The following is a 27500-nucleotide window of genomic DNA, read 5'->3' as shown; positions in this document are numbered from 1 at the left end:
AAAAGAAAAAAGAAAAAAAAAGATATCAAGAAAAAACAAAAACAAAATAAAAACGAAACGAAAAACGAAGTAAAAAACGGCGCAACTACCCGCCTTGCGCCTCGCTAATGAGTGAGTGACAAGGCAAAAATGGCGGACGCAGTAACAGGCGTTTAAACGTTTCCCGGCGCCAGAAAGAGGCAATTCCACGCGAATCTGCGCTGTGTCTCCGCACGCCCCTCCCCTCCCCCTTCCCCTCCTTCCCTCCTTCTCTTATGAAGGGAGACAGGGAGGAGGAGAGGGGTGAAGAGGAGGGGTAATGAAAAGAAGAGGGATAGGGAGGAGGAGGAGAAAGTGAAGAGCAGAAGAGGGAAAAGGGTGGAGAGAAGAGGAGAGGTAAAGAGAAGGGGGGAAGGGGAGGAGGAGAGGGTAAAGAGGAAGGGAGGGAGTAAAAAGAAGAGGGGGGTTGGGAGAAAGAGCGAAAGGAGTAAAGAGGGAAGAGCGAGGAGGAAAGGGGTGAAAGGAATGGACGAGAGGAGGTGAAAGGGAAGATAGAAGGTCTCTGGTGATGTTCTTACAGAGATGAGAAAGTGAATAGAGGAGAGAATGGGAATGAGAGAGAGAGGGAAGAAAGAGAGCGAGAGAGAAATAGAGAGACGGGGGCAGATAGATAGTTATATAGATAGATAGAGAGAGAGAAACAGAAGACAAGAAATGATCCAAAAGAAAACACACAAAATAAACAAAACTAAAATAAAACAGAAAAACACCAACCGAATGCCTCACCAGCCAAGGCTTCCTTCCACCGCCATCACCTGCATGAATAGGCGCATGACCCTTCCGCATGACAACCCGCATGACACCATCAAATGGAAAACGTCAGACAGGCGTTTGTCAGTGTAAGGAGAAATAAATGATGAAAAGAGCAGCGTGATGAATGAGGAGAGAAGAGGCGAAGGAGAGGCGGAACCACCCTGTAATTTGCTCTTTATCGCTAAATTGATCCGGGTTGTGTCATGCGCCGGGGGGGGGGGGGGAGCAGTTGAAGGAGGATAAAGGAAGAAGGGAGGAAGGGAGAAGGGGAAGGGAGGGGGGAAGGGCAGATGAAGGGGAAAAGGGAAGGGAGGGAGGGAGAGGGAGGGGGAAGGGAGAGGGGGAGGCTGGTGGGCGTGTATGGGGGAAGCGCGACGAGAGGGAGGGGGAAGGGAGAGGGAGAGGAGGAAAGGGGGAAGGGGGAAGGGGGAAAGGGGGAAGGGCGGTGGGCGTGCATGGCGATTGGGGGGAGGGGAGCGCAGGCCGCGTCACCCCCGCTTTGATGAGCTTCATTTGCATAAAATTATCACTATAATTATCATTATAACCGGCATCATTATTGTTGTATATCTACTATAAGTTATTCCATCTGTTTAGCTATTTTTTGTCTGTCTATTTGTCTACTTACGTACCCAACTACCAAACTATTTACCTACCAACTTAAATCTACCTACCTATCGATCTATCAATGTCACAGGAACGTCAAACTTGTTTATATACCTACTTACATAAGAGTCATTTCATCTTTCTGCCTGCCTATCTACTTAACTACCTACAAACCTCTCTCCCTCCCTCTCTCCTTCCCTTCCTCCCTCCCTCCCTCTCTTCTTCCTTCCCTCCCCCCCTCTCTCCTTCCCTTCCTCCCTCCCTCTCTCCTTCCCTTCCTCCCTTCCTCCCTCTCTTCTTCCTTCCCTCCCTCCCTCCCTCTCTCCTTCCCTTCCTCCCTCCTTCCTCCTTCTCTCCTTCCCTTCCTCCCTCCCTACCTACCTATGTCGTAAGAACATTAAGAGTGAAAACTTACACAGAAACCCTGCAAAGACTTGACCTTTTCCCCTTGTTATCCGATCCTTTTCTCTCCCCCCTTTTATTTCTCGCTTCTTCGCCCTTCCCTCACAGCCCGACCTTGTTTCCCTCGCTTGATCTTTGACCTCGTCTCCCGCGGGAGAACAAAAGACCTCCTTCTGGCCACACCTTCAGAACGCGAGAGTTAAAAATGCATGTAATTACTGTTATTATTATTTCTTGTTTCTGTCTTTATCTCGGTTGTTTATCCACTTCTCTTCTCTTTCATTTTCTTATTTCCCTTTTCGAGAACGCGAAGGTGGAGTTAGCAAAGGTTAGAACGCGTGTTACTACGGATATTTATTATCTGCTATCTCCTCCCTGCTTCTTATCACTAGTTCATCATTGTCTATTTCCTCCAATACCTCCACCTCCACCATTATCCCTATGGACACATGAAAACAGAAAATGAAAAATAAACAGGTAACCAAAAGATATACAAAATTGCTTAAAATTAAAATCAAATAACTAGAAACATTATATGCCAAAACCGCATCGAAACTTCGGCCCAAACTTCCGAAGTCTCGATCGGCCACGAGTCGAGGCCCTTGCGAGCAGCCGGGCGGCGGACTCGAGCGCAGAGAAAAGCCCTTAGGAGACAGAAGCTCACGAGGTTCTCGGGGACAGATTTATGTCGGTCTGCCACGCCATGGCGGCGGACGAGGGGCTGTGTGGCAGGCTCCGGGGAAGGATTCGCTCGTGGCGGGTGTGCGCTCGAACGAAAATGAATTGTGCATATATATGCATATATATATATATATATATATATATATATATATATATATATATATATATGTATATATATATATATATATATATATGTGTGTGTGTGTGTGTGTGTGTACACATATGTTTACATTTATATGAATATATGCACACACACACACACACACACACACACACACACACACACACATACACGCACACACATACACGCACACACACACACACACACACACACGCACACACATACATATATATACAAATATATATACATACTTATATATACGTACATACACATACAAATACACATACACGCGCACGCACACACACACACACACACACACACACACACACACACACACACACACACACACACACACACACACACACACACATATATATATGTAGATATATTTCCACAACATGTACATACATCCAGTATATGTACGTGTGGAATGAAACATTATATCCCATTTAGTGATTATAATACTAAATGACGCGGTGAAGGCATATCTAATTCGTAAATACCCATTTCTTTGAAGTACGGTTTACTCGCTGGAGGTAGTTGAGAGAAATTATATTTTAAACAAACGGAAGAACAATTAATCTCATCCCATTGTGAATATCCAGGTCTGTTTCACGAAGGAAGAGAGGGGAAAGCAAGCCAAAGTCGCTTCCCATTTTCAATGTTAAGAGTTATTTCACCCATTTTCTTTGGTATCTCCAAAGGGGATACCAACGAGAATTTTCCCACAATCGTTCACTCGTTGTAAAACCCGTCGAACAACTTTCGATCTCGGGCCACCAGGTAGCGTGGAGGTGGTCCAAGGAATCCCTGACAAAGAGGACGACCCGAGGAACAAGAGGAATCCCATGGTCCTCGCAGAAGGGGAGAGGAGAAGGAGAGTGTCTGGGCCGTTGGGGGGAATCCTACGAGCAAAGTCAATGGCAGGAGAGGCGGGTCAGACGCCATTCAAGTCGCACGAGAAAAGGGGTTCCTGGGGTGCGTGTAGGGCGGACGGGAGACACCTCAATTATCTCTCGGGTGAAAGACAGTGTTCTCGATTTCTACAAATATCAAAAGAGGTTCGAAAGGGCTATTCAGAGCGCCCGAGAAGAGAATGCGAGGAATGAGTCTCCGCAGTTCTAAGGGACCAGACCCTCCTGAAGGGGAATGAGAAGGCACAGGTGCGTCGCCGTCGGGTTACCTGGCTCTTTTGTTTCCTCATTTGTTTGTCTTTGGTGTTATTTCCGGTGTAAGACGTGACGAAGGGAGTAAAGGCTACTATAGTCCCTATTCTCATATCAAACGCCAAGGCTGAGACTCGGTGCATTCTGCGCTGGGCCTTTTCTTTACCGCAGGTCCTAACCGAGTGTTATACAAAGTATTCTTCTATTTTAACATGTTTTAGTTTTTTCTATTGCTGATGGTGTTAAAGAAGATCAGAAAAACAATTAAAAATAACACTAACGAAGGTTTTAAAACAAAAATTCATGCTCGGTTATTTCGCCTATTCATAATAAATGTATTAGTGTCTATACTGCTTATCTAATATATGAACAAGGACCTGAATCCACATGTTCACCGTTCGAGTAATACGAGGCTCTGCTATCTAATAACGTCTGTACTTCACACAGACACAGATACCGTGTAAAGTACCGTACTGATAATCCTAATGTATTTATCATCGACCGGTAAAACGTGTTTTAGTTTGAGTCCCAACACGGAACCCTTGTCCTACCCTTCCTCCTCTCACGCGCACTCTCACTCTCTTTAATTCTCCTTTCCTATCTCTCTCTCTTCCCTATCCCATCGCTATGTCTTTCTTTGTCGCTCTCTGTCTCTGCCACTTTCTGTCTCTGTCTGTCTGTTTGTCTCTCTCTCTTCTCTCTCCCCCTCTCTCGCTCCCTCCCTCCTTCCCTCTGTCCCAGGTCCCTCTCCTCTGCCGTGTGTGGGAAACAACAGGCGTGGAGAGCTCGCCTTGCTCCGGCTTGTTTAGCGAGTGTAATGAGGCGGGACGAGGGAGGGGGACGAGGGTCCTCCTTGACTCGAGGAGATGGACGACCGCGTCAAACAGCCGCAAACACGACCGATTTCCTGGGTCTCCGCGTCCCGTCCGACCTGCAAGAAGGCCCTGGGGCGGCGTCCAGAACTAAGAGGATTAAGCAGTCAGGGTCATCAGGAGGAAAAACGAAGGACTTGCAGTGTGCTTCCCCGACGTCGGTGGGAAGGAGTCGGGCGCCGCGGAGGATCTACCAACAACACGGGGATCTAAATTCGGGAAATTGCAAACAATCGGCAGGAGCGCTGTCAGCACACTTGCACTCCACGCTGACTGCTGCTGACAAGTCAATAGACAGGGCGAATAAGGTACTGGCGGAGACAAGGCTTTGTTTACCTCCTGCATCTGGCCTCTCAGGCTGTGTGTGTGCCGAAGGGGAGGGGGGGGGGGGGAGGAAAGGGAGCTCATGTAGGCGGAAGAAAGGCAGGGTGGAAGAGAGACAGGCAGAGAAGGCGGAGGGATAATAAGAATGAGAGAGAGAGAGAGAGAGAGAGAGAGAGAGAGAGAGAGAGAGAGAGAGAGAGAGAGAGAGAGAGAGAGAGAGAGAGAGAGAGAGAGAACCAGACAGACAGGCTATCTACAGAGGACAAATAACATACCTACCTCTCCTGGCACCAAAGAACACACTGTGTGAGTACCTGAGCCTTGTCTTTTATATTTACCATTTCTCCATCAGCCGTCCTTTTTTGGCCTATTACGCCAGACAGGCGAGGCAGACAGGAATCCCGCCGGGCACCGAGCGAGTGCCCCAAACTTCTTCTTTGGCGTTTCTCCCCAAATTTCGCCGTCCAAATATTTTCTTGGCTTCGCGAAGGTCAGGACGTGAAGGCGTCTTGCTCAGGCCGCTCGGAATGCCTCGACCCCCCCCCCTCTTTCCCCCCCCTGGACCCCCTTACTCTCCTTCGGGCCGACCAAAGTTGATATTAAGCGCCAAATGTATCCGAGAGCATTCAAACACCGGGGCCAAACACTACACCTGCCACTTTTGTTCTTTCAGCTTTTCACGAGACGGGGGAATTTTTTCCTTTTTGGGGAAGGGAGAAAGAAGAAAAGAAAGAACGAACAAGAAATTTCGACGCCCCACTTCTCCCAAAAAGTACACGTCTATTCAAACAATTATACATAAGGTTTCGTTGGTTTAGGAGTTAGGGTTTAGGTCTCTCTCTCTCTTCCTCTCTCTCTCTCTCTCTCTCTCTCTCTCTCTCTCTCTCTCTCTCTCTCTCTCTCTCTCTCTCTCTCTCTCTCGGTATATCTGCCTTCATATCCATCTATTTTTCTTTCTCCCCGGCTATCCATCCTTCTATATGCACACTCATCAACTTCCCCAATTATCAATCTCCCTCTGTCTTCCTGACTCTCTCGGCAAATATATCGTTTCTCTTTTCAATCTATCTGCCTGTCCACAAGCGCACATACCAACACGCCGACCTTTCAGATTATCCCAGGTCTGGCTCCCCTGTCTTTTGTCTTCCTCACTCTCACGCACGCAAGCACACTCTCACGCACGCAACCCTACGGCAGCCTACATCTCGAGAGAGAGCCGAGGGGCGCCCTAGATGCCCAAAGGGGCGGCCTGCAACAGCGCTAACAATCTGTGGTTTGCGCGGCGGTCCAAGGCAAATATTGAACCCCCTGTCAACTGAGCAAACGCCGCGTTTACTCGCGCTAACGAGGTGGTCGAGGCGGGCGGGTGGGCGTGGGCGAGGGCGGACGGAGGAGAGGGTGGGTATGTGGGCGGGTGGGTATTTGGTCGGGTAGGTAGTTGGTCAGATGGAGTAGGAAGGGGGTATTCGTGGCGTAAAAAGGGGTGGAGGATAGGGGTAACGTGGGTATTTTAAGGGTAAGAGTTATGCTATGTGTGGAAGGAGGGAGGGAGGGGGGAGAAGGAAGGGAGGGAGGGAGGGAGGGAGGAGTGGACAAGGGGAAAGGCAGGGAGTGATTGAGCCAATAAGATTAATGGACCTGGAAGAACGTAGAGAGGTTAATCCATCATTCCAAAACGTTTGCTTTACGGAAAGACCTCGTCGATCATTCCTGCCTCGCGTATGGAAGAGTCAGACGACGCTGTTGCAGACTGGGCTCCCGGAATCGCAGCAGGGTCATCAGAGAGAGAGAGACAAGTTAATAAGGAACTGAAGGCATTGGAGCAAAGGGCACGACGGCACTTTTAGCGTTCACACAAACACCACTTTACTCAACGGCGTCTTCGTTCTAATTCGAGACAGGGCCTCTTGTTCGTTCCTCCACTTGAACGCTGCCGCCTGGCTTTGCGGGGCCGAAGAATGGCCGGGATTTTGCCTCTGATGCGTTGCGTTCGTTTATGCTCTTCCTGTCCACTCAACCATTTGTGGACGCAAAGAGGAGGAGAGGGGAGAGGAGATCTGTTGTTATTGAAAGAGGCTCGACGGCGGAAGATAGAGAAGCAGGTACCGTGAGAGAGAGAGAGAGAGAGAGAGGGGGAGGGAGAGAAGGAGAGAGAGAGAGAGAGGGGGAGGGAGGGAGAGAGGGAGAACCTAATATCCACGAAGAAAAATGAAAGAATGAAAAAACGAACAAACGAAAGAAAGAAAGAAAAAGACCAAATAATATCATTAATCCCATTTTTCTTCTCTCCTTCCCTGATCTATTCTTCGAAATCTGTCTTTCGATCTTCCTTAAGCCACCTTACGCTGAGAAAAAAAATGACTGCAGAATATTAATGGAATCCCGGATTATGTTATGTGGAATTGAATTACATATAACGAACATGCACATCATTATTCCATTGTTACACAGATACACGGCCGGGGAAGGATGGAACAGGATGACGGTGGAGATTATAAAAAGGGCAAATAAAGAAGTGGGGAAAAAGAAGAGGGGGAGGAGGAAGGAGGAGGACAGGGAGAGGAAGATGAAGGGGAGGAGAGTGATGTGTATGTGTGAGGGAGGGAGTGGAGGGAGGGAGAGAGGGGGAGGGGGAGGGAGGGAAAGAGAGAGAGAGAGAGAGAGAGAGAGAGAGAGAGAGAGAGAGAGAGAGAGAGAGAGAGAGAGAGTGAGAGAGAGAGAGAGGAAGTTTGCATCCCCATGTTGACTTTCTCAGAGATGGCCGATGCCAGCGAGTTCGAATCTCTATTTGTTGATGCTAATTCTTCCTTCAACCCGTGTCTTGACGGAGCCGTGTCAAGTCTAATCTTTTAAATCCTCTGCTCTTTTCAATATATTTTCATCCAGTCTTATTCACACAAGTACGCTCATACACGATCACGCACAGGCATTGAAGAGATGTTGAGGAATGAAGATACACACATAACAACTCTGCATACACATATAAATAACGCACTTCTCCCCCAAAATATAAACACACACATCTCCTCTCCCTTTTCCCCCTTCCCCTCACTTGCAAATATACCCACACATAACCCCACATCCTCACCCTCTTCCCTTTAACCCCCACACCCAAACATTCGCACACATAGCCCCACACCCTTGCCCTCCTCCACGCCTCCCACACACACACACGCCCATACATACACACATACCCCTTTGCCCTCCTACCCACACACAGACATACATACCCCCTCCCCCCTTCTACCCACACACAGACATACATACCCCCTCCCCCCTCCTACCCACACACAGACATACATACCCCCTCCCCCCTCCTACCCACACACAGACATACATACCCCCTCCCCCCTCCTACCCACACACAGACATACATACCCCCATCCCCCTCCTACCCACACACAAACCCACATCCTTACCCCCCCCCCCTACATACACCAAGGGGCACTGAGTACCAAGCCTTCGGTTTCGACAGCAACCTTGTGTAAGTCCGCCTGGTATCTTGTGTAGCCGTTGGTATGTTGTTCCGCCGGGTACCATTGTCCAGTCTTCGCGATACCAGTACCAGCCTCCGAGGTGATGGGCAATAAGAGGTGGGTATGCGGCGAAGTCCACCCAGCTACCGGCTTGGTATTCCTGAATGATACCCAGCGACACCGAGACATTCTCACGTGTGGTTTTAACTCCTTGGTATCTGTGGTAAGGGACGGTACCACTCGGGCTCTGGCGGCGCGCGGCTGCTTGTCTCGTTCTTGTTATTTAGCAGGGAGGGAAAGGGGGAAGGGAGAGAAAGAAGGGGAAGAGATAGTGAGGAGAAGATGAAAAAAAAGAAAAAAGAGAGGAGGAGAAGGGGAAATGAGATTAAGAAGAAGAAAAAGGGATAAAGAGAAAGAGGAGAAGATGGTGCTACTGATGAGGTGATAAAGGCAAAACAAGAAGATTGGAATAGGACAGGAGGCGAATAAAGAGAAAAAGAGAAAAGAGAAGGAAAAAAGACAAAGAGGTGGACAAGAGCACAAAAAAGGTACGAAGATATGAAAACAATAAAACAAAAGAATAATAAGAAAGTTAAAAAGTAAAAGAATATGATGAAGAGATAGAATAATGATAAGAAGAAAGAGAATGCGAAGATAAGGACATTTATATACGCATTAATTCATTTTGCTTTTGCCGAAGATATTCACCTAAAGATTTTTTTCCTCATCGAATAAACCGCAGGAATATTAGATGGCAATGCCGTAATAACTGATAGTGGGGGTGTGAGATGCAATAAATAGATTGATAAAAAAAGGTAAATCACCAAAATTGACATGAAAAGTTCCGACTGGAGAGAAAACGCGGAAAAAAGAAGCGAAGATAATAACACGTAAAAACGATATTACCTAAAAGTAAAGGAAAACGAGTTACAATAACTAAAAAAAGATAAAGTAAATAAAGTAAAAAACAAACTGAATAACAATCATAATAATAATAATAATGATAATAATAATAATGAAAATAAGAATAGTAGTAGTAGTAATAATAATAACAATAATCATAACAACAGTAATAATAATGATAATAATAATAATAAGCATCATCATCCTTTTAACAATACTAATGATAATAATAAAGAAAGCTACGCATCCCCGGACTGAGGACCCAGCAGGCAGGGCGAACGCGCAGGCGCACTCGCTACACATCGGCTTTCTAATCGGGGAATAACTCATACAGTTTCTCATTTCCATAATAATCCCAGCACTTGGAACACGAACTTCTCCAGCGGCCAGAGACAGAGAGCAATTAAAGCAACGCTAAAACGGTAATGAGGAAGGAGAGATTAACTTTTTTTTTTTGTTCTAAGCTTTTATGAAAACAAATAAGATGTTGAGAGAAAGGGAGGGAGGGTGAGGGGGTGGGTAGGTGGATGGGTGAGAAGAAGGGAAGGGGAGAGAGAGGGAGGGAGGGGGGGGAGGGAAGGGGAGAGGGAGGGAGAGAGCCAGAAAGCCACACACACACACACACACACACACACACACACACACACACACACACACACACAGAGAGAAAGAGAGAGAGAGACAGAGATAGAAGCCATTCTTTCCTTATCTCAATAAGCTTCAAACATTTTCCTTCCATTATCAACAAGGAGAGGATTAAGAAATCTTTTCCGGATAATAAAAAGAACCGCGGGAGTGTTTATTCAAACCTCAGCAGCATAAAGTCCACAAATGGTGTCTGAATATTCATGTTTTAATAATTTTATCTTACTTTTTTCGATCAATTAAAGCTCTCCACTCGGCAAAAGCAGACAATAAATACATCGCTTTTGTAAACACTTACCACAACGGGCCATTAACTTGGCTTATGGTAGACCGTGCTTTAATTAGCATCTACGTCAATTTAGGGAGGACCCTACGAAAGTAATTATTCACTTCCATTAACCGTAATGAGTGAGCAGAAACAATATTGTTCCGATGGCCGGGTCTCCGTGGCGGGAGTCCCCTTACGAACTTCTCCTCCGCTACTGAAATTCCGCGACTCAGCCTTAATGTACACAAGAGACTTCATTACTCAATCGAGTAATCATTTCCCGCATTACCATGATCGCTACGGTGAATTATGAGTAACGCGCAATGAGTGGCCCGGGGTCTCATTATATGTTATGGCTGTGATGCTCGCTGAGTGGCCCACGGGGGGGAGGGAGATCATTAGTAATGCTTCTTGAGTGGCCCCGTCATGACTCAGCAGGGCGCCGGGTTAAGTGTTTGTTTGGCCGACCAACAAAGGGTTTATCTAAATTAATTGAAGTGCTAAAAGTGACACAAATCCCACTAAATATTCCTAAGAAGGGGTTGGAGGAGGGGGAGAGGGGGAGAGGGGGAGGCTTTTCAAAGTGGAGTTTTTGTTTATGTCATTCTCCGATATCACCAAAGTGAATTAAACACATGACGCGGTTGAAAAAGAGAGAGAAAAAAAGAAAAGAAAAAAAAAAAAAGGAAAAGAAAAAAATGACCTTATACTGGTCTTCGTATTGTATCCGGGAAATGAAATGGTTTTGCCTCTTAATCTTCGGGAAGGCCAGAAGTTAGCAGGTAATAATTCAGAAAGAAAAAAGAAAAGAAAAAAAGACAAAACAATACTGAGTCGAATATGCAAATTCATTGAAACAAAATAATATTTATTAATATTTAAACATTTACTAAGTTATTAAAAAGAAAAAAGTGCTTGAAAAAGAAAAAGGATTTTTACAGAATCGAATATGCAAATTTGTTGAAACAAAATAACACCCAATAATATACAAAAATCACCAAATTATTACATTTCTCTGAACCTTGGAGACGTTATAACACCAAAAACGAGATCAGAAAACTTTTAAAAAATCCCCAATGACCCAACAAAAAAGACCGAAAACACAAATAATCAAATAAAATCACACAAGAAAACAGCATAAAAAAGAAAAACGAGTCAAAAAAAGGCGCTGATCCGGCAAGTCATTAAATCTAAACGGATTGGGACAAGCCAAAACCCACACATAACCCACAGTCCGTAGCGCTCTTCAAAAGGGTGTGATCCTTGGGTGACTTTACACTATCACTCAACACTGCTCCGGCCAGCCCTAAATAACAAAGAAATTCCTCAATCTCGTCTGTTACTTTGTCTCTCTCTCTCTCTCTCATTCTCTGATTCTCTCTCTCTCTCTTCTTCTTATTCTCTGATTCTTTCGCTCTGTTTCTTTCCAATTTTGTTCTCTTTTTCTCTCACTCTTATTCTCTTATTCTTTCTCTCTCCCTGTCTTTTTCTTTCACTCTGTCTCCCTCTTTCCTTCCCTCTCTTTTTCTCTCTTTTACTGATTATCCCTTATCCTTTGTTTATCCGTTGTCTTTTGGTTTTCTGTTGTCGCTTTGTCTCTTGTTTCCTTAATTCACCTTTTCCGTTTTTGGTATTCAAGGCTATTAATAGAAGTATCTATTTCTATTGTCTATCTTCCAATCGACCTCCTTCCGTGGAATTTAGTTTGCGGCTCTAAAAGTATTTAAGAAGTATTTTACAATAGACTAGCATGTGCACACGCACGCACACACACACACACACACACACACACACACACACACACACACACACACACACACACACTAACACGCGCTCGCAAGAACACGCTCAGAAACCAACAGGTAGCAAAACTGAATACCCTGATTGCAAAAGACTTTTAAGATGTTTAATGTGTTCGCAGAAAAAAATGAAAAAAACTGAAAATTCTGCAGTCTAGTACGTGTGAAATCGGGACATTTGCATAATGTGGGAATGATTCGCTAAATCATTTGAGAGAAGAGGAGAAAAGAGAGAGAGAAAAAAGGAAGTATCTCATAATTTTCACAATGTTTTATTAATGTTTTCTTTTTTTTATATGATACGTAATCCATCTTGAGAAACTGCAGATATGAAACGAAAATCAAGCGCCTCGAGGAAGTAGGACAAGGCATAAAGAAAAACGCAGACTCAGGCATGAAACAAGAGGAAAGGGGAAAGGGGAAGACGCGTGAGGAAAGGATACGAGCCTGAACATTAATACTCAAGAAGAATTAATGTTTAGGATCGTATCCCACTCTTATTCCTTTCCGAGGCGTCAGTAAAGAATATTAATCTACTTAACAACGCCTGATTAAATGAATGAATGGGTGATTAAGGAGGTACACATCGTTTTGTGATATACGAAAGAAGGAAAGAAAGAAAAAAATGGGATGAGTTCGTAACCCTATCGTATCAATCAATCAAGTGAAAAGAAGAGTTGGAAAAAAAAGAGGACCGTATTCCGCAAGGTTGAATCCTCTCCCATACATCAAACACGGGATGGAATACGGCCAGAAGTGTAGTAAACCAGTAAATAAATTGTACAAACTGTGCACGGGGCAATCGTCAACATTGAGGAGTCGGCGCGCACCGCTCGGCTGCACACACACAATGTCCGCTCTTACCAACACTTCACACTTTTTATCCGAAACGTTCGAGACTTTTTCACAAGTTTTCGACTCGAACGATACCATTCAGCGCACGGTTTTCGGGCTCTCGTTCGCGTCCTGACTAATGTATTTCGTCACGCCACGCCCGATATGTTTGTGCTTTTTAAAAGCTGTGTAAATGGAAGCAAATTTTTGCGTGCGAGGATGTGATAAAGAGGGGGGGGGGGGAGGAATGAGAAAATATGATAAGAAAAGAGACTCGAGCGTAAAAGGTGATTCTGTGAGTAAGTGACAAGCATTCCTCATTTGGCGTTAGACCTGCGCTCTCTACTACTTAGTTTTAGGGGATTATGAGTGCAAAAGTATATTAAGCAGGTCAAGTGGCGTCTTATACTATAAAGTTCAATTACTTTTCATTCAAATTGAAGACGGAACATTTTCTCATGCTTTGTATTTTGATTTTTTATGATCGACGTATTGCTATACTTGTTTCTTATCTTTTTTAGCAAATGGTTATGGCTTGGGAAGGCCAACAGAAATAGTGTCAAAGATAATGTTATTAGTAAATACTATAGTAAAAACTGTGTTTGCTTATGTTTATATATATATATATATATATATATATATATATAAATGCATGCATACATACACACACATGTATATATATATATATATATATATATATATATATATATATATTTGTATATATACAGACATATACGTATTCATATACATACACACACACACATATATATATACACACATACATACATACATACATACGCACACACACGAACAAACACGTATATGCGCATATCATTATCAGCAGCACATAAAAAGGAATTTCTTCTCTTTCATCGTTAACAAGCATTTGACGCCGAGGAGCCCATCGATCTCCCGGACGCTTGGCTCACCGCCGTCGTGCGCCAGACGTAACAGATGTTCTCCCTAGGTCTATGCCTTAAAACCCAGAGTGAGTGGCTGTCCATAAGGCCGAGAAGAGGAACTCAGTCGGTAAAGTATTCATGTGACTCGAATTGAAAATTTTTATTTGGATGTTTTGAAAACTGAATATTTAGGTATTTGTATTATTCGAATTGAAGAATTTGATTTATATGTTATGAGTATTGAATCGTTAAGGTATTAGCATGATTGGAGTTTAAGAATTTACTTTATTGTTTTTAAAGAATTATTGGGATATATTGTAATACTCCCGATGATTAAGAGTAATTATGGTGTTTCTCTGTTTTTTTATTATTCATGTCTGTCGTCCAGTAGATTATTCTATGTTAATTTAAGATATTATGGTCACGTTAAAGAGAGAAAATATATAATAACATGACATCTTAAATATCTTTATTCATTCCGAAGAATGAATAAAGATGACGCGAGAAAAATCACGATAATGACAATAAACTGGAATAATCCCCAGGGCATAAATCCTCAAAAGAAAGTCGATCTCGAATGAATGAATAAAAACTCGCAAATGAAAAATAACCGTAATAAACGCAATAAGAACAAGAGAGTAACAAAAGGGGAAAATAGGTAATATTCTTCCGATATCCTTGTCCTCAAGTATCCCCTCCCCCCCCTACTCCCCTCTTCCCCCTCAAAGCCCCATGCCCCCCCCCCCCCTTGGCACCATCCCACACAGACAGACTATCTGTTCAATGGGACAATACGCCAACCCGGATCCGTGGCTTGTCCGTAATGCTTCGTTCGGGTCTTTCCAGAACTGTTCGATAACCCAATTGCCGTCTGCTTTACATACGAACGTTGCTTAAAGAGAACGCGACCAAATAGGGAGAGAGGAGTTTGTTGCGGTAAAGGGTAATAGATTTAATACTTTGCCCAAAGTAGAGGGTAGTTTGTTTTATCAAGTATTTTCATCTTTATTATTATTGTTGTTGTTGTTATTGTCATCATCATTATTAGTACTAGTTATTATCATTATTGTAATAACAATAATTATCATTACTTTCATCTGATTTCGTTTTTGTGATCCAGAAAAACAATTATGAATTCACAAAATCTTCAAATAAAAGCTTAGTAGTTATTCACAATTCGAACTATCGTACTTAGCAATAGCAAATAAGGCTGAACATATAGAATTCAACGAAAAGAAAGAAAAAACACCGATTAAACGTTCGAAATTTGATCTAAAATTCACAATTCACCAACTCGAAAGAGACTTCAACGCACTGCAAGTAATGGTCAACACAACTGATACTTCATTTAAACATGAATAAAGATGGATATATTTAATCTAAAGACGCCTTAATCTCGAGAAGAGTAATAAATAGTAATAACTTAACAATTCAGTTTATTCGAAACACAATATGTGATCAATCGTACTACACATTTCACGGGGAAAAATGTAATCCCATGACAGAAGCGAGATAGAAAAAAGAAAAAATATACACCTTAAATAAAATCATCCTTAAGTACGTGTCAAAACCAACAAAGACTTAAAGATGAATGCGAGATTCTACGAAAAGAAAAAAGAAAAAAAAAGCTATTGAGTTGGTCTTTCTGTGTTGGCTTTCATCGTGGTTTGATTCCGAGGTTGCATGTCATGGGCGCCTCGGAGGACGTCTATGTGAACCGTCCCGGGCTCATGAACTGTCATACATTTGCATAAATATCACTAAATTTGGATATCGGCATACAGTAAATACTAAAAACCCGTTTACGTGAAGCTTAAATTACTAGCTACTGGAAGGTAACTTCTATTAACAGCTGTTCTCTCGTTACCCGTTGCTTCGAAGTGGGAAGGAAATAACAGTAGTAAAATGGTCAACAATATTATTTCAATATTCCGTGTATACTATTGATAGCTCGAATAGGGACGTGCTCATGTTGTTTTAAACATGTTTACTTCTCTCTCTAATGAATTCACCTGTTGAGCTATTGGAAGGGTCTTCGTACTAGAAACAGATTTTTTTATTTATTTACATAGCCTGTTTAGTGAATTAATAAAACATTAGCGATAACTACAGCACACTAAACACCCACTTTGCTCGGCTGATGAACGCCTTGTTACAAGGAAAATCACAAACCGCTTTCGTCTGTGTGTGAATCCTTTCTTCTTGCAACAAGGCTCTCCGTGGGCCTATAATTAGTTTCTTTGCATATGTTATGCCATATGAAACATGTAATCAGTATTTCCCCTTTTGGTGCCCGCAAAAGTGCGAAGATTTCCACTGTCTCTGAGTGAGTTACGTGTGCGTGCGAACGTCCTGTGGCCCACAAGTTGAGAGCGTCGGTGTATGAGCAGTGGGAGACCCTTGAGAGGCAAGGGCAGGCGGGGTCATGACCTGGGTAGCCGCGGTGGGTCAGGGGCAGGCCGCCTCCCGCTGCTGCTGGAGGGGGAGAGTACACACTAGCAGACAAGCAGGCAGGGAAGCAGGCAAGAGTCTGGATGTACGCCCGCACTCAAGCACACAGAGGAAGATTCATTCCGACCAACTTCTCTTCGAGATTTTACCCGAACGCCAATGCCTACATCCCGGCGTCCTCTCTCTCTCTCTCCTTCCTCCTCCCTCTCCCCCTTCCCTGGGCAGACCCCTCGTGGTTCCTCTTGGTTCAGAACCAGCAATCTATTGTTCAGCGGGTAGTCGGGTCGTTCGGTAAAAGAAGACGAGAGAAAAAGTAGAGGCAATGAGCCGCGGCAGTTTCGTCGGGGGAGGCGGAGGCAAGACACCAGAGGAAGCGCCGTCGGGTTCAGTCAGCTGATCGTATGCGGCTTCCTGAAGTATTTGAAAATGACTTGTTTATGACTTACGGAGATGAGGAGAGCCATCGACAGCGGGGGAGGAGATGTTGGCTTGCCTGCAATCTCTTAACCTTTTTACCGACTCGGTTACCTGTTCCGAAAAGCCTCTTTGTTTTATCTCTTGCGGTTTTAGTCGTTTCGCGAGTTCGCTCACAATTGGGTCTCTCTCTCTCTCTCTCTCTCTCTCTCTCTCTCTCTCTCTCTCTCTCTCTCTCTCTCTCTCCATATTTTCTTGTCATTACGTTCTTTTTATCTCTTCGTTCCTTTGTTCCTCTTACATGATTTTCTTTTTCCATCCCGCTATAATTCTCTCGTATACTCCTTGTTTCCACCCGAAGACTTTCCTTAAGAAAATGAATAAACGATTTATAAAGAAACAAAACAAAACGAAATAATACTAAAGGAAAAGAAGATGAAAAAACAATATGAAATAAAAAAGGAAGATAACGATGACGATAACAGCCCACGTCCGGATCGCCAGCAACATGAATATCCGCAAGAGGAGACAGACAGATAGATAGAGAGAAAATGAATACTCCAGATCACACACGAAATAGAGAAAACATAAACCTCCGACATGGCGAGCAGGCGCCCCGAGACGCCCCCGCGCACAAAAACAGCGCTGCGGAGGCCAGACTTCACTCGAGAATTTCGTCCGATTCGGTTTGGAGTCGCTCCTGTCGAGGGCTTTTTGTGGGGGCACTTGGGCTGGAGGGAGACGCGGGGGGGGGGGGGGGGAGAGGAAGAGGGAGGGAAGGAATGAGGGAGACGCGTGGGGGAGAGGGAGGGAAGGAAGGAAGGAGGGAGGAAGGGGGGAAGAGAGAGGGAAGGAAGGAGGGAAGGAGCAAGGAAGAGAGGGAAGGTGGGAGGGAGGGAAAGTGGAAGGGAAGGGGATGAGGGAAGGTAGGAGAGAAGGAGGAAAGGAGGAAGGTGTGAAGGAAGGAGGGAGAAGCGTGGAGGAGGGGAGGAGGGTAGGGAGGGAAGAAGGGAGGGAGAACGAGAGACAGACCCCTTATCCCCAACACCAGCTTCCCGGCCGAAGGTCTCTCTGGGAATCCGTGCGTCATCGCCGACGCCTGATTCCCGGGCGATGCTTCACGCGCGACTCGATTCCTTTTCTCTAATTTACGATTATCCTCCGCTCCTCCTCCGGCGGTCCATCGAGCTGGCCGATTTGCTCCGGTCGCTAAAGGATTTACGAGGATTTAGAGGATTTAATGTACCATGAGCTTATTCACGCTAGATTTCTTTATTTTCTCTCTCGCTCGCTCGCTTGCTCTCGGTCTCTCTCTCTCTCTCTCTCAGTAACACACGCAGACACTCACTCAGTCTTTCTTTCTCTTTCTCTCTCACTCACACACTCATTCACTCACTCTTTCTCTCTCACACACGCACGTACACACGCACACACGTTCTCTATCTTTCTCACTCACTCACGCACGCAGACATTCACTCAGTCTCTCTCTCTCTCTCCCCTTCTTTTTTCTCGTCCCCGGCTTAAACATCTTCACATTCATCGCCGCGTCCGCCTCGCTCCGATTCGTCTCGCGGTTTTACGGTCTTCCATCCGTGGCCTTTTATCGTATTTGGGGCTCATCGCCTCTCCATTGTTGGTTTATTATTATTTTCAAGTTATTGTTATAGCGTTCTGGGTATTACTTTTATTGTTGTTATTATGATTATCATTGCCGTTTTTATCATTATCGTTAATATTATTATTTTTATTATTAACATTATTTTTATCATTATCAATACTAATGCTATTCTGATTATCGTTTTCATTATCACTGTTATCTTTTGCATCAATTATTTTGCCACCATTATCATTAACTACATCATCCTTCTCTGCAACATAAGAATCATTTCAATCACCAATACAACAACCATCATCACCATCATTATAATCATCACCAACATCATCATAATCATCATCTTCGTTTTACAATACAACGAGTGTCTGGCGTGCCACTCATCTGCAAAAACGACACCAAAGGAAGAAAAGAGAAATGAACAAAAAGAAAAAGAAAAAGAAATTGAAAACACGAAATAATGACGACAGACTTTTGAATTCATTATGTATTCAGAGTAAGTCTAATGCATTCGCTGCGTTGTCATTATTGGCTGAACTCTGAACAACAACGTATTGACAAACAGGAAGTTGCAGGTGATTATGTCTGCACTAATTAATAGAACTTGCAACCGTAAACAAATATCATCTTCGGTTCACTGGAGATAGGAAAGGGGCCGAGGAATGGGAGAGAGAGATAGTGAGAAGGGAAAGGGAGGAGGGAGAAAGAGAGAGGAAAGGGAGAGCCAGATAGAAACAGAGTGACAAGAGCGTCACTCTTCAACGCCTGGGAGTGAAGATGGAGCGGTGGCGAAGGAGGAAAAGGAGGAGGAAGAGGAAGAGGAGGAGGAGGAGGAGGAGGAGGAAGAGGAGGAGGAGGAAGAGGAGGAGAAAGAAGAGAAAGAGGGAGAGGAAGAAAAATATGAGGAGGAGGAGGAGAAAGAGAAAGAGGAAGAAAAAGAGGAAGAGAAAGAGGTAGATGAGGAAGAAGAGGAAGAGAGAGAGGAAGATGAATAAGAGGAAGAGGAGAAGGAAGAAGAGGAGGAGAGGAGATCGCAGCGAAGACGCCCGCCGCTTAAACCCGCCGATGACGACCGGTAAACGCCGCCATGATTAGGTAACCGCCCCCTAATTACTTCGACATCGGTAAAACTACACCCACGGCCATTCGTATGTACTTATGTAAATGATGCCTTAATTACCGCTTCTTGTTCCGCTGGTAATTGCGCCGCCTTCCAGATCGATACAAACGAGACACTTCGAGCAGGAGGAGGAGGCGGGCCAAAGGGCGCTCGCTTTGGGGAAAAGAGGAAGGTAAGATGAAGGAAAAGGTGATGCAATGCTGATAAGATCTTGGGAAAAGAGGAAGAAATCATTGTGATCAGATCAAATGAAATGACAAAATTAGAGAAGGGAGATAAACTGTGATAAACGTTAAATGCAATAAACATGCCCCCGATGTTGCGGAGAAGGGATGATAAGGAGTGATGATAAGAAAGGAAAGGTAAGACGATAATAAAAGGCAGACTCAAATAAATTCGCGAACGTGGTACTAAATAATAGCAATAAATCTCAGTGTATCACTTTTATCCACGCTCTCTCTCTCTCTCTCTCTCTCTCTCTCTCTCTCTCTCTCTCTCTCTCTCTCTCTCACTAAGGGGAATGATATAGCTACGAGTCTATCGTAAGTTCAATTATATGTGACGCCTTAGTTACCCATAATTCTTCCCCTTTCAGTTTCTTCTTCATCTATATTTTCATTCTGCTTTATCTTGTCTTATCTTATCTTCATTACCTCTCTACATACACAAAAGAAAAGCGCTTTATATTATCTTTCACTTTCTCTTATTATCACTTTACCCCCCCAAAAAAATCATATTTAATTCCCCTTAATTTCTTATCATCTATATTTTAATTCTGCTTTATTCTCTCTCTCTCTCTCTCTCTCTCTCTCTCTCTCTCTCTCTCTCTCTCTCTCTCTCTCTCTCTCTCTCTTTATATATATATATATATATATATATATATATAAAAGGTATGAATGAGAATGAATATCTTCACAATACAAGAGATGTATTTGACCGGTTTCGACTATGTCTTCGTCATAGACATAATCGAAACCGGTCAAATACATCTCTTGTATTGTGAAGATATTCATTCTCATTCATACCTTTTATACAATTGTCAACATGAACGCGGTTCATATATATATATATATATATATATATATATATATATATAAATAACAAATTTCTAGGTCTTGGCTGCGCTGAGGTCAGAGCTCAGAATAACAGAACCAAAAAAGAAATGTGATGTTCTTATGAATATGTATAACGAAAGAGTTGGTTTAAATACGTATAAGCTGAAAGTAATGACAGGAGCTATGAAAAAAAACAAAGAAAAAAACACGAAAGAAATGAGAAGAACAGAACAAATAGAAAAGAAAATGAGAGAGAGAGAGAAAGAGAGAGAGAGAGCTAGAGAGAGAGAGAGAGAGAGAGAGAGAGAGAGAGAGAGAGAGAGAGAGAGAGAGAGAGAGAGAGAGAGAGAGAGAGAGAGAGAGAGAGAGAGAGAGAAAGAGAGAAGGCCAAGAATAAGGAGTAAGAGGAGGGTAAATATAACAACGTGGAAGCAATGAGAAAAAGAAAAGTAGGGATGAATAATGTTAATAAGAAGGAGGAGAAGACAAGGGGGCAAAGAGAAAGAGAATTGGTAATGATGATTAGTGAGAGAAAAAAGTAAAAGATGATTAACATAGTAATGAGAAGGAGGCTGGGAAAGGATGAGCTGAGAAAAGGTGGAATGAAATACGAAATAGCTGGCAAGGGAAGAAAAGGAGAGAGAGAGAGAGAGAGAGAGAGAGAGAGAGAGAGAGAGAGAGAGAGAGAGAGAGAGAGAGAGAGAGAGAGAGAGAGAGAGAGAGAGAGAGAGAGAGAGAGAGAAGAGAGAGAGAGAGAGAGAGAGAGAGAGAGAGAGAGAGAGAGAGAGAGAGAGATAAACAAATAACTAATGGTTAACCGAAAATTAAACTAAAGGATAAAAATGATTAAAAAAGCAAATAACACGAAGAGGGAGATAATGATGAAGAAGAGTCAGCAGGAAGAAGCTGGATTCATCAGTAAGTAGACCATTGGGGTCGAAGTCAGCGAAGGGAGGCAGGGAGGGAGGGGGGGGGGGGAGGTAGAGGGAGAGGAGGAGGAGGAGGAGGAGGAGGAGGAGGAGGAGGAAGAGGAGGAGGAGGAAGGAGGGGAGGAAAGTGGTGTGTGAGGGGTGTGTGTGTGTGTGGGGGGGGGATGGAGGAAACCGCAAATGGCAAAGCGTAGAGAGAACAAGCAAGTGATGAAGTGAGAGGAGAAAAGACCGGTAATTAAAGAAAGATGATATTGAAAACGATGCACGCAGAGAAGATAGAGGGAAGGAGCGAAGATAGAAACTATGATAGGTAGTCAGATGAGTAAATAGAAGACTGATAGATAAACGTGTAGACAGATAGATGGACAGAAAGATAAATCGATAAATAAATGCAAAGATGAATAAATAAATATATCAATATCTAACTACATAAATAGACAGACAGACAGACAGACAGACAGACAGATAGATAGATATAGAAAGGTTTAAGATAAGGCGGAGAGAGAGAGAGAGAGAGAGAGAGAGAGAGAGAGAGAGAGAGAGAGAGAGAGAGAGAGAGAGAGAGAGGAGAGGTTAAAACCCCATAATAATATACATATTAGACAGACGCGCATTAACGAGAAAGCCATGAAGACCGGAACCAATGGAAATGACGCAAGACTAAGCAAAAAAAAAAGAGAAAACGAGAGAGAGAGAGGAGAGAGGAGAGGGGAGAGAGGAGAGAGGAGAGAGAGAGAGAGAGAGAGAGAGAGAGAGAGAGAGAGAGAGAGAGAGAGAGAGAGAGAGAGAGAGAGAGAGAGAGAGAGAGAGAGAAAGAGGAGAGAGAAGAGAGAAGAGAGAGAGAGAGAGAGAGAGAGAGAGAGAGAGAGAGAGAGAGAGAGAGAGAGAGAGAGAGAGAGATAGAAGAGATGAACAAAAACAATATTAATAAAAAGACAAACTAATGATGAGGAGGAAAACAAGGACGAGAAAATATAAGAACAAGGAGTGGAAAAAAATCAGGAAATATATCAGCCGAAAATGGTTGGGAAAATATTAATCAAATATAGAAATGTTAAAAACTAAAAAAAAGAAAAAAAAAACTAAAAAAAAAGAGAGAAAAAATAAGCAAGGCCATTGGTACATCGACTATACAAGAGACGAACACAGTGATAAGAGAAATCGAGAAGAAATATCGGATAATTGATATAAAATTCTTCGAAAAGGGAGGGAAAAAATCTTATAACAAAAGACTATAATACTAACAGTGAAAACAACACGTTAGGAGATGGAACATAAAAAAGAAGAAAAAAGAAGAAATAGGAAAAGGAGATGGTGTAAAAAAGAAGCAGAGGAGGAGGAGGCAGGAGAAGCAGAAGAGGGGGAGGAGGTGGAGTATATAACTAAAGGGTAAAGAGGAAGATGATGCGAAGGAGAAGACTAGAAAAAAAACAAAGAAAAAATAATAACAACAAAAATAGGAAGAGGAAGAGAAAGAGGAGAAGGAAGAGAAGGAGGAGGAGGAGGAGGAGGAGAAGAAGGAGGAGGAGGAGAAGAAGGAGGAAGAGGAAGAGGAGGAGTAAGAGGATGAGAAGGAAGAGAAGGAGGAGAAGAAGGAGGAAGAGGAGGAGGAGGAGGAGGAAGAGAAGGAGGAGGGAGAGGAGACCAGCGGGAGAAAGTGGCCGTTCGTGACACGAGCAACAGACGAAGGCACCGTTATAATATATTGGTCCTTGTGAGTGCAAGGAGGGAGTGAGAATGAGTTAGTGGAGGGCCTTTGTGGGAGGCGGGGGCGGGGGTGGAGGGAGTGGAGGGAGAAGGGGTGGTGGGAGAAGGCGCAGGAGGGTGGAGGGAGAAGGGGTAGAGGGAGTGGGGAGGAGAAGGTGGGGAGATAAAGCGAGTGGCTTGGGTGAAAGGGGAGATGTAAGGGTGGAAGAGAGAGGGTGGGTGGGAAGGAAGGAGGGGGAGGGAGGTGAAGGAAGGTACAGGAGAGGGAAGTGGTTAGGGTGGAGAGGTGTGCTGGGTGGAGGGTGGGAGAGAGGATGCTGGGGGAAAGATTTGAAAGAAGGAGGGGAGGTGGAGAAAATGGAGAGAGAATTGGGTGGAGAGAGGTGGTTGAGAGGAAAAGAAGCCGGAAGTGGAGGTGCAAGGTTGATAGAGAAATAGTTGAATAGATAGGTAGATAGATAGATAAAGAGATAAATAGATAAGTATATAAATAGACAGATAGGCAGAGATAGCTAGACAGATTGATAAAAAGATAGACAGATAGTTAGAAACAATCAGAAAGAATGACAGATAGCCAGATAGAAAGAGAGAGCGAAGAGGAAGAGAAACAAAAAAGTGAGACATAAAGACAGGAGAAGCGAACCGCAAAAAACACGGAAACTGCCCGAGAATTCCCCCGAGAGAGGGCTCAGCGCCGCAGCCCTCGAGTCCCCGCAGCCGATCTCCGCGGCGCCCTCGGCCCTCGATCGCCTCGTCTCGTTCCGCCGCTTATTAAGTCATCCTCTAACCTGCTCATGAATACCAATTTACGCGACGGCCAGACTTATTTACGGCGCGGGGGGGGGGGGGGTCGTGGGCGGGCGGGCGAGTGTGTGTGAAGGCGGGGGAGGGGAAGATCGTGGGCGTGCGTGTAAATTGGCGTGTCTCGGGCGTGGGCGGGGGCGAGATCGGGAGTAAATTCTGCTGAAGGAGAAGGAGGCGACGACACGCCCTTTGGTCCTTCGCGCGTCGGCCATTTTCGGGAAGAATTTAAAAAAATAAAAATCTCAAAATAAATCTTATTTTATTTTTGGGCAAATGCTTAATCAGTCGTGACAACATAATGTCTCGAAGACGAAGGCAAAAGAACTTGTCTTGAAGAACGAGTCCAGTGTGATGGAACGGTGGAGGGGAGAGAGAGAGAGAGAGAGAGAGAGAGAGAGAGAGAGAGAGAGAGAGAGAGAAAGAGAGAGAGAGAGAGAGAGAGAGAGAGAGAGAGAGAGAGAGAGAGAGAGAGAGAAAGAGAGAGAGAGAGAGAGAGAGAGAGAGAGAGAGAGAGAGAAAGAGAGAGAGAGAGAGAGAGAGAGAGAGAGAGAGAGAGAGAGAGAGAGAGAGAGAGAGAGAGAGAGAGAAAGAGAGAGAGAGAGAGAGAGAGAGAGAGAGAGAAAGAGAGAGAGAGAGAGAGAGAGAGAGAGAGAGAGAGAGAGAGAGAGAGAGAGAGAGAGAGAGAGAGAGAGAGAGAGGAAACCGCGCAAAAGGAAAAGTCCTCCGCCCACAGAGTCCTCCTGCGAATCCTCCTCCGTGAAAAAATCCTCCTGCATGTTCGTTATCTGTGGCCGAGGGCGTGGCTTCCGGTCCGCGTCCTCAGCTCTCCGGTCCTATGACGGCGAAACTAGAGGCGGGAAGGCTTGGGGGAGTTAAAAAAGGGGAAGAAAGAAAGAGAATGGTTACGAAGGAGAGAGACAAAAAAAGAAGAAAGAGGAAAGTAGTAAAGAAAATAGTTATGAGAGGTACACAAAAAAAGAAAAAAAAAAAGAAAAAAGAAAGAGGAAAGAAAAGAAAATGGTCATATGAAGGAGAGATAGAGAGAGAGAGGGAAAAAAGGAGAACACGATGATGTTGCTCAGTCACTTTTATAAAATCCTGAAGCGCTCCATTTTTCCATCTTTTTCTCGGTTGATTTCGGTTCCCTGAGACCGTTTTTAGAACCTTCTCGGCGCGGACCTCTCGGGGGGGGGGGGGGGGGGATGCTCCTCCCGCAAAAAACACGAGGAGAAGGGGGTAAGGAAGGAGAGGGAGGAGGAAGAGGATGAAGGAGAGGAAAGGAAGAGGAGGAAGAATAAGAGGGGAAGGAGGAGGAGGAAATTGGGAAATTGAAAGGTAGCAGGAGGAGGAGGAGGAAGATGAACGGGGGAAGAAATGAAGAGGAGGAGGAGGAAGAGGTAGGAGGAAAAGATGGACGAGCGGGACTGTAGAAAAGCCATAAGTAGTTGAAAGCAAATGAGAAAAAAGAAAGCCTGGAAAAAATAAAAGATAACAATATAAGGATGGACAGAAGATGGAGAAAAAGAATAAAGCGATAATAAAGGGAAGAAGAAAAAAGAAGGAAGGCTAGAAGGAGGAGAAGCGCCTGCGTCTCGGGCATGAGCTCCAGAACACCCGTGGATTATCCGCGTCCAGAAGGGCAAGATCGGGCCGGGATTCCGAATATCCGGGACACCCGAGACGCATCCGGGTCGAGGCGAGTAAATCACGGGGGGCGACGCCAGGCGGGGGGCGGGGGGGGGGGGGCGAAGGAGGGGAAAGGTGGAGGGGGAATGAGGGATGGGGTGGGAGGAAAGGATGGGAGGGGGGGTGATGGGTTTGGAGGAAAGGAGGGGGAAAGTAGGGGTGGATGGGAAGGGGGTGGAAAGGGGGGAAGAAGGGGAGAGGAGATAGGAGAGGGAAAGGAGGGGAAGGAGGATAGAAAAGGGGAAGAAGTGATGGGATGAGAAATGGAGGAAGGAGATGGTGGAAGGGCGGGAGGGGGTAGGGAAAAGAAGGGAATGTGGAGCTGAAGGAAAGGCGAGGAAAGCAAGTCGGAGAGGAAAAGATGAGGAAAGAAGAGCGAGGAGAGAATGCTAGGTTTTAAGAGGAAAAGGAATTAGATGCTGAGGACGAGGGAGAAGATAAGGCTTGACAGGAATAAAGTGAGACAAGACGGTTGGCTGAGCATTGTCACTTAATGATTTCTGATACTCAGTGGCCTTTTAACAGAGAACTTATCTATTTTCTTGTTTACTTTAGACATGAGTCAGTCAAAACACACGTCCAGATAAGTATATGACTCACGCATCATCCCGAGAATCACGACTGAGAGTGACTCAGGAGAGAATTTCTCTCCTTGACTCGCATCCCTTTCCAATCTGATTCACCGACCTCTGACTGCCTCTGACTCACGTGAGGAACGAAGGCTGGTGACTAAAGCTCTCTCTTATCGATGGCAATGGTGGCTGAAGTAGTAATGACTCGGAGACAAAAAGAAAAAAAGAAAAAAAAAAAAAATATCATTTCGAAAACGGATTTTTCTTTGTGTTTGTGTCAGATATGCCCGTCCACCAATGTCAAAAATGCCATTAACTGCTATCTATCATAAGTGAAGAATGAAAAAAAATCCACGACAAACACAAACAGTCATCGCTGACTCCATTCTCCCGAGTTCTTCGAAGATAATGTCAGCCCAAAGAAGTAATTTATAAATTCTTTCCTCCTTGTCGCAGGAGCTGATGGCATCTGCTCCGCATTTTCACGGGTTAAGTAGCCCCGAAGACGAGCCCTTTAGACAAAAACAAAACAAAAAACAAACACAAAAAGTCGTTGTATTTGCACTCACAAGTCCTGGAAGTCCCTCGCCTGTCTCTTGGAAGCGTCGAGTGAGTCTCTCCTTCTCAGGTTATCCCATCAAGCGAAAACAATAGACGGCGAAACCAAACATGTCCCTCTATAAACGACATGACTATGAATTCTAGGCAAGTGACGAGTCAAGAGGGATGCGATCGTTTTTAATGCATGGATGAATATTCATTTGGTTCACTAAGCAAATGCATTTATTATGTATTTCTATCCATACGCAACAAAAATATAGTCAATGTCATCAATCTCAATCGATTTTTTCCCCATTAACACGCCAAATTCACGTAAAAAAATCCAAAAAGAAAACAAAAGAAAAACGCGCAATCATTTAGTCACCTCGTGAAAAAGCCTCGATTCCATCCCCGGCCGCATACCTCCGCAGTCCGACCCTCCTTTCAATCGGCGCTGGAAGCCTCGCCCGCGAACAAACGAGCCATTCATCGACACGACCGCCTCGCCAGGATGTTCTGAAGATTTTTTTCTCCTCTCTTCCCAGCGCTGTTTCACGGTTATTTGAGGGCCTCCGGTGTAAACAAATTTTGGCCTAATTGTTTTGGAGCTCCGGGAGGAGAACGGTCGGCCAGACTGCAGGCGTCCTGGGCGCTGATTGGCGGAAAGGGGTCACGTGACAGACCGCAATGGCTTCTCGTTTGTAATTATGAATGAGTAGGACTGGGTACGCGAGGTTAGGCGCGACTGCAGGCTAGCGTTACACTGTGAAGAAAATACACACACGCGCGTGCACACTCTCACACGCACACGCATAA

The 27500-nt window shown here is 44.5% G+C and overlaps 1 protein-coding gene across 1 annotated transcript in view; it reads right to left on the bottom strand.

The window, feature by feature from the left end:
• LOC125036667 (single-minded homolog 2-like) overlaps window positions 1-27500 on the bottom strand; it is a 95306-nt gene that overhangs the window by 35654 nt on the left and 32152 nt on the right. The window lies entirely within an intron of this gene.

Source organism: Penaeus chinensis, chromosome 21, assembly GCF_019202785.1.
Source record: "Penaeus chinensis breed Huanghai No. 1 chromosome 21, ASM1920278v2, whole genome shotgun sequence".
Lineage (NCBI taxonomy): Eukaryota > Metazoa > Arthropoda > Malacostraca > Decapoda > Penaeidae > Penaeus > Penaeus chinensis.
The sequence above is the reverse complement of the archived record's forward strand: the minus strand, read 5'-3'. Positions and strand labels throughout refer to the sequence as shown.